The sequence below is a fragment of the Xenopus tropicalis genome, chromosome 7 (assembly GCF_000004195.4).
Source record: "Xenopus tropicalis strain Nigerian chromosome 7, UCB_Xtro_10.0, whole genome shotgun sequence".
In the NCBI taxonomy this organism is placed as follows: domain Eukaryota; kingdom Metazoa; phylum Chordata; class Amphibia; order Anura; family Pipidae; genus Xenopus; species Xenopus tropicalis.
The window spans coordinates 40851606-40868815 of NC_030683.2; the positions used below are offsets into that span (position 1 = coordinate 40851606).

Genomic DNA, 17210 nt, shown 5'->3' on the forward strand with positions numbered 1-17210 from the left:
ACACAAAATAATAAATAGGCTCCTTTGTGTAACAGTTACAGAGTTGCTGAACAATTACGCGTGGAATAATTGTATTTTGTCTGGCAAAAGAAAAAGCAGCCTCATCCACTGTTCCAAAGGGTATCTCCAACATTACCTGAGGGCCATATACATGTTGCCTCCTGTAACTACTACTATGTTAGGAGCTGTTCCACCTATACTACGTCGCTCTAAGGTATTGTAGAACATACTTCTAGGACAAACCACATCATAACTCGCAATTTGTTTGTATAAACGGGATTAAATTCTACGGGCAATGTAAGGGTAAAAGCGAAACGGGATTGGATCAATGAAGGGGCAGAGCACAGTAAACCAGAGGTTAGAAAGGCATATCTTTCTCAACTACACATCCCATAATGCAATAGTCGTCATAATTGCCAGCCGGAATTTTTCCGGTGTCTGGCGAAGAGCGTAATGGGAAATGTAGTTCAAAACGCTAGCTTTGCAAGCACTTACATTATGATTGTTAGACAAAGCACTACATTTCCCGCGAACAGCTGCGTTCCGTTGTATCACACTGTCGTAATGTACTTGTTTTTTACTTGAAGTTCATCTTGAAAAACTAAAGTAAGTGCACGTAGTATGACAGGATCCATTCATATATAAACGCTTTTGCTTTAAACGAATATCGACCATTTGCTATATAATGCCAGGATAGTCACTTAGAACAGAGCAGTGTATGCATATTCAATTCTATATGTATATTTTTGTATTATTGTTTCTTTTTTGTTTGCGCTAGAATTCGAAACTGGTACATTTAATGTGAATTTCATTTTCATTATTTTTTAAGCTGTATAACCACATAATTTGAATATTGAAATAAAAGTCTTTCTGTCCTGTATACTAGTTTTCGTTGTTAAATTTGCAGAGAAAATAACAAGAAAGTATTTTATTCATAATAAATATTACTGCATAGAATGGGACAGGCACTTATTTTATCTGTGCATTTTATATAAACATATTATATTTTCCTTTAGTGAAATAAGCAAACAAATAAACAAAGTATATTTTTATGTGGTCAGATGTTCCATATTAAAGGAACAGTAACACCAAAAAATGAAAGTGTATAAAAGTAACTAAAATATAATGTGCTCATACTGCCCAACTGTCCCGCTTTCCGCGGGACAGTCCCGGTTTTGGTAGCGCATCCCGCTGTCCCGGATAGTTCCATGAATGTCCCGCATTTCCGTAATGCGGGACATTCATGGAACTATCCCTAACAGCGGGATGCGCTGGCTGTAATCAGGCGTTACTCCTCTACTTCAGCGTCTCCTCTCTATATGCGGCTCCTTGTTCGGCGGAGCCAGGCCCTTTTATAAGGTTGCGCCCGTGCGTATTGACGTCACACGCACTCACAGGCGCAACCTTATAAAAGGGCCTGGCTCCGGCGAACAAGGAGCCGCATATAGAGAGGAGACGCTAAGAAGAGGAGTAACGCCTGACTACAGCCAGCGCATCCCGCAGCATCATCATGTATGGAGGCTCTGTGTATTGGGGGGGAAACTGTATGGGGGGGCTAATGTGAATGGGGGATACTGTATGGGGGGCTACTCTGTATGGGGGGCACCTGTGTATGTTGGGGCACATGTATATGGGGGGCACCTGTGTATGGGGGGCTACTGTGTATGGGGGGGCTACTGTGTATGGAGGGGCTACTGTGTATGGGGGGGCACCTGTGTATGGTTGAGCACCTGTGTATGGGGGAGCACCTGTGTATGGGGGGAGCACCTGTGTATGGGCGGGCACCTGTGTATGGGGGGGGCAAAACTGGTACATGTATTTTGGTCTGAAATAAATAGCATTTTAGCAGAATTCTGCTTTATGGTGCTCTCCTCTATATTTGGAAAACTGGTACATAGTTATAACTCACTTATAACTGACTGCCTTCTCTCTATATTTGTATTTTATATGTAGGAGTTGCTGTATTGCTTTCCTTAGGTAGTACAGTATACAGGAGGGTATAGCACATTTGTGTCTGATCCCACCATTTCATCTATATAAAAGGAGTATTTTTTTTAAAAAATGGGGTGTGGTAATTGGGGGCGTGGCCACAAACGTGGGCGTGGTCAAAAAAATTTGCGCGCACCTAATCTTTTTGTCCCTCTTTTCATTTTTCAAATGTTGGGAGGTATTTGTGCTGCTGCCCTGCTCTGGTAAAAGTTGTGTGTTCACTTCAGAAAGTCTACTATAATTTATTTAAATAAGCTGCTATGTAGCCATGGAGGCAGCCATTCAAAGGAGAAAAGGCACAGGCACATAGCAGATAACAGATAAAACACTATTGTATTCTACAGAGCTTATCTGTTATCTGCTATGTAACCTGTGCCTTTTCTCCTTTTTTCCAGCTTGAATGGCTGCCCCCATGTCTACACAGCAGCTTATCATATAAATTATAGTAGGGTTACTGTAGCAAACACACCAGTTTTACCAGTGCAGGGCAACAGTGCATTATATTTTTATTACTTTAAAGCTCTTTCATTTTTTGGTGTTACTGTTCCTTTAAAAATTGCACATAATGGCATTGGCCAACCAGGCTTAGACTTGCAGGCCAGATCAAGTGGTTGCTACATTGTACAATATTCAGTATAATGAACATCACATATAAGGGTCCATTAGTGGCCTCCTGAAGTCTTTTGGTTCATGGGTCATATTGGTCAGCATCCCACTCAACCACTCCGTCACTGAGTATGTTTTATAAGTAGTTATGCCCTGAGTATATGACAGACACTAGGTAAAAGTTGCAGAGGAAAAAGTTGTTAGTTGACATGAGGCATGTTGATTTGACCCGCCACATGGTCTAGTCAGGCAAGAACTGCATCAATAGGTCAATGTGGCCCTCATTCAACACATTTTTCAAACTGGTCAAATAATATAAAAAATGGGAACTTTAAGCAAGACAATAAAGCAACCAAGTTGGCAACTTTTATTCGCTTGTGTATGGTCAGAACCACCAAATTTGTACTCTCTTTGAAGAAGCTTTGCAAACCAAAAATATTTGCATCATTTCACATTTTGAGGGAGTATGAACATTATAAATGAAAATGAACTTTATATAAAGTGTCTCCTTTAAAACCAATTTTGAAGGAGAGTCAAAGATGCCTTCTGTTTACAGGTCCTGGTTCAACAATATCTTTGAATGGTGGGAAAGGGGAAAATTGTAAGGCGTCGTCTCAGAAATGCTTCCATAGCAGGTAAAAATAATAAGCTCATTAGCTGTTTTGGCTTACAATGAGTTAATTCTTAGTTCAAATATTGATTGCAGCACACCCTACAGCAGTGATCCCCAGCCTGTAACTCGCGAGCGACATGTTGCTCACCAACCCCTTGGATGTTGCTCCCGGTGAACTCAAAGCAGGTGCTTATTTTTTGTATTTCTGACTAGGTGGCAAGTTTGGGAGGTATAATGACCATGTGTACTGCCAAACAGAGCTTCCTGTAGTCAGCCAGTACACATAGGGCTACCAAATAACCAATCATGGCCCTTATTGGTCACCCCCTAAGCACTTTTTTCATGCGTATATGGCCAGCTTTACTTGCCTCACATTTTGCAAGTGTTGATTGTAAAGATCTGGCAGTGATTTCCTGCTTTCCTGTTTGCTCCCATCTGCCTACAGTCCACCTACTGTGTTGGACAACACTAGAACTGACCTTATGATTGGTGTTACAAGTACAAGCTATGGGTGTAATCAACTAAGTGTGTGTTCAACACACACATCAGTCTGTTTTATTGTATTATGAAGACGGAAAAATACAGCATGTTGCATTTTAATTAACACAATGAAACGTTGCTGCAATAAAATGTAAAAATATCCACAGACAGGCAGAATATAAAAGTTTATACATTTTTTAGGCGTGCTCAAATATGCATCAAACACACAAAACTCTCCTGTGTGTAAGAGACCTTAAGCACATTCTAAATTCTTAACGAAATGGGCAAGGTATAGAAAAATAATTTTACCTGTTTTTCTCCATTACCCCATCTCGAGCTAAGAATTACCAGACATTTCTAATTTTAGCTAAACAAGGTATAAATGTACACAGAAAGCTAAAGTTGACCATGCATTGGTTTAATCAGGGACAAACTGGACCAGTTGTTGGCCAAAATGCACATATCTCAAAGTTACTTAAAATAACTTTCTAGAGGGAGCTTTTTGCATTTGTTCCCCTCCCGCTTTGTTTTTGGCTTCTCTTCCTAATAGGTTGCTAGCTCTTCAGTGCAGGGACCTCATCCAGGGGTGGATTTTGAAATCAGAATTCTTCACTTCTAATACAGAGAACACTATTGCAATCTCTGCATTAGTGATACACCCCCCTACTTGTAAAAGTAAGTGTGGGGTTGTGAGGGGGGCAGAACCCTTAGGAAAGCCTTAGGAAGGCCCATGGTCTCAACTGCGCATTAAAAGTCCTAGGAGCTGCCCTAGGTATTGGTGGCTGCCTGCTGCCATTTTTTCCTGACCTTTGCATGTACAAAACCCATAACCCTCAGCTCTGGATACAGAGGCAAGTGTCAGGCAGCAGGCAGGGTGGAATTGTTTTTTTCCATATAGGCATCCCCTGTATTAAAAAATGTAAACCACAGCATAAGATCAGATCATAACTTATCAAGCTTATTCAAGCTTTCTAACAGTAGGTGAACCTGATGTGCTGCCACTCATGATGTGTTTATAGGTGGAAGGGACCAAGACAAAATACTATAAAGACTATAATGGTCATTTACAACCTCAAGTGCTGTGTGCAAAGTGCAATATTGGACCTAAGTTACAACATTTTTTTTTTATCAAGCTAGGATTGCATCATTTCTTGTGCTCAGTGTCAAAATGATGTCTGTATGTGATTCCTTAGAGACTAGTATGACACTAGCTGCACTACCACCTTCAAAGTGGCTCTAACTCCAGGGTTGCCTCTGCTACTATCGAGATCAATTGACCTACTCAATGGATTCTGTTTTGGTCCCAAGATTGAGTAAGTTGCTCCATTTTGTAATTCAGGATTGTTTATGAAAGAGAGTGAGTGTATGGCTTGAAGGCCCATTTTTTTTTTTTTTGCTCAATGCGTTTTTTTTATTAAACATTTTTGCAAGGTACATTCAGTGGGTATTGAAGGCCCATTTTTACTGTAGTTTTTTTCCAAGTTTTTCAAGCTGTGTACAGTGTTTTTTAGTAAATTGTGATGCAGGTGTACCAAAGACTAGTACAGAGAATAGCTACAATGTATTCAATTATATTAACTTTGTTGTACCATTTATGTATCCCTTTTATACATATCCATTTTTTAAATTTGATTATTTAAATGATTCAATTTCGTTTTGCCTGATTAAACCCAGACCTTTGTTCCAGCACAGTTGCATTTAATTGCATATTTTCTAATAACGAGTACAAATTGAACCTTCACCCGCACTCCCTCAGCTCTCCAATAGTCACTCACCGCTCGGTGCACAATGCTCAGAGGGATCGGTACCCTCTCCACAGACTCCAAACAAACAGATAGCAATGGCACTCAAGAGCTTCATACGGGACTTTGCCCTTAAAATTCTTTATTGCGGAAAATGCAACAAAGGGGCGGTCTTTGCCTCGAAACGTTGCATTTTCCGCAATAAAGAATTTTAAGGGCAAAGTCCCGTATGAAGCTCTTGAGTGCCGTTGCTATCTGTATATTTCTAACATGCCACATTTTTATGTGTTTGAAACAGAAATAATTATGTAGTGATATATATATAATTTATATCATTATTATTATACACTTAATAAAAGGGAAAAAAATGCACTTGCTTTTGTTTCAGAAGGCTATAAATGTATGTGTTTTGACATTCAAGGGAAGGCCACTGATTTGTAAGGCACAGAAAAATGTTTGTTATGTCATCTCATCTAGGTTGGCCTTCCAGAGCAGGAAAACCAGACCTCCAATTAGCACATGTATGTGGCTAAGGCTAATGCCACACGGCGTATTCTCGGCAAGCCGAAAAAAGCTTTCCGAGAATGCACGCGCCACTACTGTCAATTCAGCCTACCTTGTGCCTGCACCCGAATGAATGGAATAAGCTCTTGTGCAGGCACATGTAGCCGATATCCGCCAAAAAAACGCGACATGTGCCTGCACCCGAGCGTATTCCATTCATTCGGGTGCAGGCACAGCATTTTTGAGTGTTTTTCAGCTTGCTGAAAATACGCTCCATATACTACGTGTGGCATTAGCTTAATGGCCTACTTAGAATGGGATGAAACCACATTTTCATAGTTTTATTATAGAGTGGTTTACAGGAATGCCCAGACTGGCAATCTGTGGATTCTGGCAACTGACAGAGGGGCTGCTATAAGATGCCATAGACAATCACTATTTAGTGGGCTGGTGGGGGCTGTTTGGGCCTCTGTGAACATGAAATGCCAGGATATATTTTAAATGCCAGTCCAGACCTGTTTACAGGTTCAGATCAGTACAATTATTTGGTCGTGTAGACATAGATTTTGGCTTGTTTCTTTGGTATGGCATAACAGAAATGTTAAAATATTGTCAGTATTCATTTAACTGATTTATTTATGTTAATAATTTATGCAGAATATTACCTTTATATAATGTTCTGTAAATGTCATTTGGCAGAATGTCACACTGAAATGTTTTCCAACAGAATACATTGTATAGCACTAAATAGCTTGCAGAAGTGATGTTCCAGTTGCATTTGCTGACCTGATTTACAGGACTGTAAAGATACATTTGCTAATGAGATTTAAACCATGGCAGCTGAATGTGTTCACATGGGCAAATATACAACCAAAAGGAAAAAGAAGGGGGTTATTATTGAACCCAAAACAAATAAGTAAAATAAACTTCTTAATAATCAGTGGCGGTAAGACAAATAGAGAGTTACAAAGGTCAAGACCAAGAAAATTATACCTAAAACGTTCATAAGCCCGGCTGTATAAACCCCAGGCCCGCCACTGTTGTGTATACTCTCAATGGAGGTAAACAAAATACATCTCACCAAAGTTGAAGTATGGTCCGGGTGCTGCCAGCCCCGAACCCGTAGCCTGGGGAGCAAATTTTCAGTCCAATGCAAAAACGGCTTCATCAGCACTCGGAACAGCCATGGTATTTAACCTTTTTAGTGCCATAGGACGTAGATTCTACGTCCTAGGTACCAAGGGACCAAAGTGCCATAGAACGTAGAATCTACGTCCTACAGCACTAACGGGTTTACAAGCGCTGCGCTCGCTTTTAAAGCAGCGCAGCGCTTGTAAAGCCTGCACAACCCCCTAGGCAACGAGCACAAGAGGTCATACTTACCGATCCGGGTCCCCCAGCGCCGCCGATCCGGGTCCTCAGCCAATGACAGCAGTGGACACACATTGATGACGTGTCCACTACTGTCCCTTTAATTGTCGCCGCCCCCGCCGTCGCCTCTTCACTCTGCTGCCACGTGAGACTGCTGGAGCCCCCCTGCTGCCTTCCTGCTGCCTTCCTGCCAGATTGGTCGCCCTGATCGCCTGCCTGCATTGTGTAAGCTGAACTACAACTCTCTAACCACTGTTTATTTTGCTTATTTCTATCTCAACTGTCTAAAATTTTTTTTTTTTTTTTTTTTCTATTTCTTCTTCTATCTTTGTCATTATTACACTTTTGTACACATACACACTTATTTACAACTTTCCCAAGCACACACAGACACTTACACACACACTTACACTTACACTTTTTTTTTTTTTTTTTTTTTTTTTTCTTTCTTACTTTTCTTTTCTTTCTTTCTTTGCTTTCTCTGGCAGTCTTTTTTTTTTACTAAAACTTTATTTCTGATCTTGCTCTATAATTATCTGATTTATTTGGTTGCATTTTAGTGTTTTTTTTGCATTTTCATAATTGATTTCTGTTTTTGAATTATTCTATTGCACTATAACTTTTGTATTGCTATTGGGTGCTGAATTTGCAGTGACGTTGGTGGATCCAGGGCTCTGACCACCGATTTCATTGCAATAATTGTTCTTCTGTTGGTTTGAGCGGTTTTTATTTGAATTTACTGATTTTATGGTGTTTTATCTTTGCATTGTTCTTTATTGTGTATTTAGTGCCCTAAAAAGGTTGCTTTTGCAGTGACATTGGTGGATCCAGGGCTCTGATCACCGATTTCATTGCAATTATTGTTCTTTGATTGCTTTTAGTGGTTTTATTCCATTTTAACTTCATTTGATTTCAGTTGTTCTAGAAAGGTCCAGAGGTGCTAAGATTGTTCTGGTAGTTTCTATTGCCAAGGGTTAGGCTGATGCCACACATGGCGTAGGGCTGATTTTTTCAGCAAGTGGAAAAACGCTTGCCGAAAATTCAGCCCTACGCCTGCTACTTGTGCCTGCACCCGAATCAATGGAATACGCTCGGGTGCAGGCACATGTAGCCGATATACGCATGAAAACGCGAGACTTTGCATTCTCACGCGTTTTCATGCGTATATCGGCTACATGTGCCTGCACCCGAGCGTATTCCATTCATTCGGGTGCAGGCAAAAAAAAAAGGGGTGCATAGAGTGCAGCCCCAATATTATGCATTTTCAGGTTTGGCGGCCATGTACTTATGTGCATATGGGGTATCGTTTTATTCAGGGGAACTTGCAGATTTATGGTTAGTAAGTTTTTGGTAGTTGCCATGGAGATTTTGGGGAGAAATCTAGGTTTGTATCTGGTTTTTCCTTGATTTCTGACCAAAGCGTGACTTCTGCAAGGGACTGCGGCCACAATTTTCCATGTAGAAAGAGAAGAGTGGTGTCTCTGAATAGCTGAAGGTGTGCACTTTTTGGAAATATATAGTTTGCGGGGGTTATTTCACAGGTATGGGGGTGTTTAGACTAAATAACTGCAGGTAGAGCAAAGCCCCCCGTTATGCATTGCCCCTGTTTTGGGGCATTTGGTGGCCACGTCTTTATGTGCACCCATACATATGGGGTATCGTTTTATTCAGGGGAACTTGCAAATTGAGGTTTAGTAAGTTTTTGGTAGTTGCCATGGAGATTTTGGGGAGAAATCTAGGTTTTTTATTTGGTTTTTCCTTGATTTCTGACCAAAATCTAGGTTTGTATCTGGTTTTTCCTTGATTTCTGACCAAAGCGCTGACTTCTGCAAGGGACTGCGGCCACAATTTTCCATGTAGAAAGAGAAGAGTGGTGTCTCTGAATAGCTGAAGGTGTGCACTTTTCGTAAATATATAGATTGTGGGGGTTATTTCACAGGTAGGGGGGGTTAACACTGAAAAACTGCAGGTAGTGCACATAGAGCGCAGCCCCCAAAATTTCAACTGAAATTGCCCTTATGCATTGCCCCTGTTTTGGGGCATTTGGTGGCCACGTCTTTATGTGCACCCATACATATGGGGTATCGTTTTATTCAGGGGAACTTGCAAATTGAGGTTTAGTAAGTTTTTGGTAGTTGCCATGGAGATTTTGGGGAGAAATCTAGGTTTTTTATCTGGTTTTTCCTTGATTTCTGACCAATGCGCTGACTTCTGCAAGGGACTGCGGCCACAATTTTCCATGTAGAAAGAGAAGAGTGGTGTCTCTGAATAGCTGAAGGTGTGCACTTTTCGTAAATATATGATTGTGGGGGTTATTTCACAGGTAGGGGGGGTTAACACTGAAAAACTGCAGGTAGAGCAAAGCCCCCCCTTATGCATTGCCCCTGTTTGGGGGCATTTGGTGGCCACGTCTTTATGTGCAACCATACATATGGGGTATCGTTTTATTCAGGGGAACTTGCAAATTGAGGTTTAGTAAGTTTTTGGTAGTTGCCATGGAGATTTTGGGGAGAAATCTAGGTTTTTTTATCTGGTTTTTCCTTGATTTCTGACCAAAATCTAGGTTTGTATCTGGTTTTTCCTTGATTTCTGACCAAAGCGCTGACTTCTGCAAGGGACTGCGGCCACAATTTTCCATGTAGAAAGAGAAGAGTGGTGTCTCTGAATAGCTGAAGGTGTGCACTTTTTGGAAATATATAGTTTGCGGGGGTTATTTCACAGGTATGGGGGTGTTTAGACTAAATAACTGCAGGTAGAGCAAAGCCCCCCGTTATGCATTGCCCCTGTTAGGGGGCATTTGGTGGCCACGTCTTTATGTGCACCCATACATATGGGGTATCGTTTTATTCAGGGGAACTTGCAAATTGAGGTTTAGTAAGTTTTTGGTAGTTGCCATGGAGATTTTGGGGAGAAATCTAGGTTTTTTTATCTGGTTTTTCCTTGATTTCTGACCAAAATCTAGGTTTGTATCTGGTTTTTCCTTGATTTCTGACCAAAGCGCTGACTTCTGCAAGGGACTGCGGCCACAATTTTCCATGTAGAAAGAGAAGAGTGGTGTCTCTGAATAGCTGAAGGTGTGCACTTTTCGTAAATATATAGATTGTGGGGGTTATTTCACAGGTAGGGGGGGTTAACACTGAAAAACTGCAGGTAGTGCACATAGAGCGCAACCCCCAAAATTTCAACTGAAATTGCCCTTATGCATTGCCCCTGTTTTGGGGCATTTGGTGGCCACGTCTTTATGTGCACCCATACATATGGGGTATCGTTTTATTCAGGGGAACTTGCAGATTAATGGTTAGTAAGTTTTTGGTAGTTGCCATGGAGATTTTGGGGAGAAATCTAGGTTTGTATCTGGTTTTTCCTTGATTTCTGACCAAAGCGCTGACTTCTGCAAGGGACTGTGGCCACAATTTTCCATGTAGAAAGAGAAGAGTGGTGTCTCTGAATAGCTGAAGGTGTGCACTTTTTGGAAATATATAGTTTGTGGGGGTTATTTCACAGGTATGGGGGTGTTTAGACTAAATAACTGCAGGTAGAGCACAGCCCCCCCCTTATGCATTGCCCCTGTTTGGGGGCATTTGGTGGACACGTCTTTATGTGTACCCATACATATGGGGTATCGTTTTATTCAGGGGAACTTGCAGATTGATGTTTAGTAAGTTTTTGGTAGTTGCCATGGAGATTTTGGGGAGAAATCTAGGTTTGTATCTGGTTTTTCCTTGATTTCTGAACGATGCGCTTACTTCTGCAAGGGACTGCGGCCACAATTTTCCATGTAGAAAGAGGAGAGTGGTGTCTCTGAATAGCTGAAGGTATGCACTTTTCAGAAATATATAGTTTGTGGGGGTTATTTTACAGGTAGGGGGGGTTAACACTGAAAAACTGCAGGAAGTGCACATAGAGCACAGCCCCCAAAATTTCAACTGAAATTGCCCTTATGCATTGCCCCTGTTTTGGGGCATTTGGTGGCCACGTCTTTATGTGTACCCATACATATGGGGTATCGTTTTATTCAGGGGAACTTGCAGATTGATGTTTAGTAAGTTTTTGGTAGTTGCCATGGAGATTTTGGGGAGAAATCTAGGTTTGTATCTGGTTTTTCCTTGATTTCTGACCAATGCGCTGACTTCTGCAAGGGACTGTGGCCACAATTTTCCATGTAGAAAGAGAAGAGTGGTGTCTCTGAATAGCTGAAGGTGTGCACTTTTTGGAAATATATAGTTTGCGGGGGTTATTTTACAGGTAGGGGGGGTTAACACTGAAAAACTGCAGGAAGTGCACATAGAGCGCAGCCCCCAAAATTTCAACTGAAATTGCCCTTATGCATTGCCCCTGTTTTGGGGCATTTGGTGGCCACGTCTTTATGTGTACCCATACATATGGGGTATCGTTTTATTCAGGGGAACTTGCAGATTGATGTTTAGTAAGTTTTTGGTAGTTGCCATGGAGATTTTGGGGAGAAATCTAGGTTTGTGTCTGTTTTTTCCTTGATTTCTGACCAATGCGCTGACTTCTGCAAGGGACTGCGGCCACAATTTTCCATGTAGAAAGAGGAGAGTGGTGTCTCTGAATAGCTGAAGGTGTGCACTTTTCAGAAATATATAGTTTGTGGGGGTTATTTTACAGGTAGGGGGGGTTAACACTGAAAAACTGCAGGAAGTGCACATAGAGCGCAGCCCCCAAAATTTCAACTGAAATTGCCCTTATGCATTGCCCCTGTTTTGGGGCATTTGGTGGCCACGTCTTTATGTGTACCCATACATATGGGGTATCGTTTTATTCAGGGGAACTTGCAGATTGATGTTTAGTAAATTTTTGGTAGTTGCCATGGAGATTTTGGGGAGAAATCTAGGTTTGTATCTGGTTTTTCCTTGATTTCTGACCAATGCGCTGCCTTCTGCAAGGGACTGCGGCCACAATTTTCCATGTAGAAAGAGGAGAGTGGTGTCTCTGAATAGCTGAAGGTGTACACTTTTCAGAAATATATAGTTTGTGGGGGTTATTTTACAGGTAGGGGGGGTTAACACTGAAAAACTGCAGGAAGTGCACATAGAGCGCAGCCCCCAAAATATCAACTGAAATTGCCCTTATGCGTTGCCCCTGTTTTGGGGCATTTGGTGGCCACGTCTTTATGTGCACCCATACATATGGGGTATTGTTTTATTCAGGGGAACTTGCAGATTGATGTTTAGTAAGTTTTTGGTAGTTGCCATGGAGATTTTGGGGAGAAATCTAGGTTTTTTATCAGTTTTTTCCTCGATTTCTGACCAAAGCGCTGACTTCTGCAAGGGACTGCGGCCACAATTTTCTATGTAGAAAGAGAAGAGTGGTGTCTCTGAATAGCTGAAGGTGTGCACTTTTCAGAAATATATAGTTTGTGGGGGTTATTTCACAAGTAGGGGGGGTTAACACTGAAAAACTGCAGGTAGTGCACATAGAGCACAGCACCCACATTTTTAGCTGTAATTGCCCTTGTGCATTGCCCCTGCTTTGGAGTGTTTGGTGCCCATGTCTTTATGTGCACCCATACATATGGGGCATCATTTTATTCAGTAGAAATTTGTCTTTCAAATTTGCCTTTGTTAGAAAATTTTTATGAGATTTTTTTTTGTCAAATCCACATTTGATCATGCGTCCAAGTTTACGTTTTAGAAAAAAAAAAAAATGTCAAAAAAACTTCCAAATTTCACAATGCACTGACAAAAGGTATTTGGCTTTTTAGTGAAAACTACATTGCACCTAGAAACCTGAAGGTCTGTAGTTTCTAAAGATACCAAACATGAGGGGATATTTTAGATTTACATATAAGTTATGCTGCATCAACTGTTACAAGCGCTTTTCCGCTTTGTTCTGGTGTGATATTGTACTAAGTATTGCTTTAGTTTGGGGGTTACTTCTGGACAGGAACTGTGGGGTACCACCACATATTTGGTATCGTTGGACTTGGGAGTATCAGGGCTTTTACAAACAACAAAAAAAAGTTTGTAAAATTAACTTTTCTATGGAAAAAAAACTCAAAATATACAGAAATTTTTCATAATTTTATTTTTTTTTTACATAATTCACCCAAAATACACATCATATCTCCAGAAAAGTTATAAAATTTGGTATGTATGTCGAAGCCCAATTAGTGACGAAAAAAACGATATATAATTTCCCTAGTTTCATGGAGGTTTTCCTACCAAAAAACATTGTTAAAGTGAATGAGTACAAAATGCTTAAAAAACGTCTGGCACTGGGGGGAACCGAAATGACGAATTCGGCTGGCACTTAAAGGGTTAAAAGAAACCTTTATTTATTCCATTTAAAAGCAAATAGAGGCCTAATGCGTTTCGTGCACTAGGCACTTAATCATAGGCATATATTGAACAAACGAAACAAGATTTAAATAGTCTATGCATTAATGACATCACACAATTAAAACCAATAGAAAATCAAAGGAGGAACAAAAAAAGGCGGGGTTACAAACAAAGCAAACAGTTAACCATAGCCACTTATTTAGGAGGTACATAACAGTTAATGTCAAAAGCAAAGTTTAAGCCATGTGGATGGCGAGTGCCTAAAAGAAAAATCCATTTAACTTCTGCTCTTAAAAGTCTAGTCCATAGATCACTATCTCTCTCATCTGGAAGGATTCTATCTATTACTTGAATTCGCAACAAAGAATCATCCCCATTGCAACAATTTATAAAATGTCTTGAAACTGGACTATTTCCATTCTTTGCCACTATGTGTCCAATGTGCTCCCGCATTCTACACTTCAGTGAACGGATTGTGCATCCCACATACTGAATAGAACAACGGGCACAAGTTAATAAATATACTACATGATGGGTATTGCAATTAGCGTAAAATCGCATTTTAAAAGATCTATGGGTAACCGAACTCACAAACTCTACAGAGCGATCAACGTGTGTACAAGTGATGCACCTCCGTGCGCCACATGAATATGTTCCACAAGTCGTGAGCCACGTGGGTTTAGCTGACTGTGATTTCAAAACTGCCGGGGATAAAACATTTCCCAAGGTTGGAGCTCTACGTGTAACGAACTTACATCCATTTTTTAAAATGGAAGTAAGTTGAGAATCATTATATAAAACCGGTAAAAATCTCTGTATAACATTTCTTATTTCGTAAAACTGTCTACTATATGTCGTTATAAAAGTAGGAGTATTATAATTACTTACAGATTGTTTTTTGTACGGATGAGGCCTTTGTAAAGCAAGCGTGCCTCTTAAGGGATCGCTTTTTGGAACGGGGCTATACCATGAATCTCCTCATTCCAGCATTTGCAAATTCCTTATGTAAGAATCGTTCAGATTTACTAATGAGAAAATCAAACAAACCAATGGATTGGATAATAACACAAAAAAACAAAAAACAAAAAAACAAGAAAATAAAAAAACAATCTGTAAGTAATTATAATACTCCTACTTTTATAACGACATATAGTAGACAGTTTTACGAAATAAGAAATGTTATACAGAGATTTTTACCGGTTTTATATAATGATTCTCAACTTACTTCCATTTTAAAAAATGGATGTAAGTTCGTTACACGTAGAGCTCCAACCTTGGGAAATGTTTTATCCCCGGCAGTTTTGAAATCACAGTCAGCTAAACCCACGTGGCTCACGACTTGTGGAACATATTCATGTGGCGCACGGAGGTGCATCACTTGTACACACGTTGATCGCTCTGTAGAGTTTGTGAGTTCGGTTACCCATAGATCTTTTAAAATGCGATTTTACGCTAATTGCAATACCCATCATGTAGTATATTTATTAACTTGTGCCCGTTGTTCTATTCAGTATGTGGGATGCACAATCCGTTCACTGAAGTGTAGAATGCGGGAGCACATTGGACACATAGTGGCAAAGAATGGAAATAGTCCAGTTTCAAGACATTTTATAAATTGTTGCAATGGGGATGATTCTTTGTTGCGAATTCAAGTAATAGATAGAATCCTTCCAGATGAGAGAGATAGTGATCTATGGACTAGACTTTTAAGAGCAGAAGTTAAATGGATTTTTCTTTTAGGCACTCGCCATCCACATGGCTTAAACTCTGCTTTTGACATTAACTGTTATGTACCTCCTAAATAAGTGGCTATGGTTAACTGTTTGCTTTGTTTGTAACCCCGCCTTTTTTTGTTCCTCCTTTGATTTTCTATTGGTTTTAATTGTGTGATGTCATTAATGCATAGACTATTTAAATCTTGTTTCGTTTGTTCAATATATGCCTATGATTAAGTGCCTAGTGCACGAAACGCGTTAGGCCTCTATTTGCTTTTAAATGGAATAAATAAAGGTTTCTTTTAAATACCATGGCTGTTCCGAGTGCTGCTGAAGCCGTTTTTGCATTGCACATGGGCAAATAAGACAATTACTTGGTGTTTGTGTAGGTGTACAAAGAAGACAGTAGCTTGGACACTGTTTGTATATCCCACCAAGTCAATCCTTACATCACCCAGCTGTAGAACATACAATTAAAAAACAAAATTGTATATATGCTTTTGAATACATTATGGTTATTCATTTCATTAAATCAATAATGGCTGGAGAAGACTCATTCAGATACAGTTTGACAGCCTAGTTACATTTTGTTGTCTAAATGATTTTCATCTAAAAATATTTGTATTGATTCTTTTCTGTACACACATACACACTATAGACTAGGGGCTGGTGGCAAAATTCATAAACTGCTATTAGAGGAAACTGTTTCTCCAACCTTTTGCCAAAACATGGTATAGGTTGGTGTAAAGATAAGTGGAGTAAAGATGTTTCTGAATTTGGTGTTAGATAATAAACAGTAGTTTTGCCCATTTAGATTTTGGGCAAATTCCACTTACCATGATATAATCATGCTGAATAGCTATATACTAACTAGTTCAGATTAATTTAATGTTTTCTGGACAACAGTTCTGTATAAACTAGAATTAGTGACCAATTACCCCTGAAGAATGTGTATTTTAAAGATGTTAGCTTGACCTTGTATTTTAGTCACTTTTATAACCTAACTCCTACAAAATATACATACTGTATTGCAAGTGCTGCAGTGCATAGATTGACATGGCAAAGTACACGTATGTTAATTGTAACGTGTATACAATAAAATCAATATACTTTTGACATTTAAATAGGGTTTTGAAAGAGCAAAACATTTTCTCACTACTTTTTGAATAGACAGATTTTAAAAAGTTGTATCTTCACTTCTGCCCATTTTTGATGTTTTGTAATGTATCCTAAACTTAGCTTGGCTGCAGCATCCCAAATCATATTATTTTTGTGCGTCTGGCATTTGGCTGACAAAAAGAGAAAGATGGTTAAAAGAAAGGTCGTCCTGATCTGAGCACTACTACTTATCTCCATTACAAATTAAACAAGCCTAAGAATTAAATTGATGAACTAACTACTAAACACAACAAAGAGGTCCATGTTATTTCGACTTGTTTTGTAGGAAATCAGTATGCACACAAAGACTTATTAAAGGGGTTGTATACCTTTAAACTAATTTTTAGTATGACATATTGATATTCTAAGACAATTTGCTATTGTTTTCAATTTTTTTGTGGTTTACAGTTATTTAACTTTTTGTTCAGAAGCTATTTAGTTTGGAATTTCAGGTTACTCAGTGGTTTGAATGAGAGACTGTAATATGAATACGAGAGGGCCTGAATTGAAAGATAAGGAATTAAAAGTAAGAATAATAAAAATTGGAAGCTCACAGAGCAATAGTTTTTTTTTGCTGCTGGTGTCAGTAACCCCTATTTAAAAGCTGGAAAGATGTAGAAGATGAAGGGAAATAATAAAAGAACAAATAAACACGACCAATTGAGAAGTTGCTAGGAATAGGGCTTTCTGTAACATACTAAGAAATATAGGAATTATTTATTTATTTCTG

At 39.6% G+C, this 17210-nt stretch overlaps 1 protein-coding gene across 2 annotated transcripts in view; it reads left to right on the forward strand.

Annotated features, from left to right (window-relative positions):
• Window positions 1-516: 516 nt before the first annotated feature.
• Window positions 517-17210, forward strand: part of nudt13 (nudix hydrolase 13) — a 47084-nt gene continuing 30390 nt past the window's right edge. The window contains exons 1-2 of one of the 2 annotated variants that reach the window (XM_002935966.5): window positions 517-606; window positions 3152-3230. The gene's annotated coding sequence lies outside the window, so the exon portion shown is untranslated. The remainder of the gene's footprint in view (window positions 607-3151; window positions 3231-17210) is intronic. The other variant, XM_012967652.3, reaches the window with a different exon arrangement.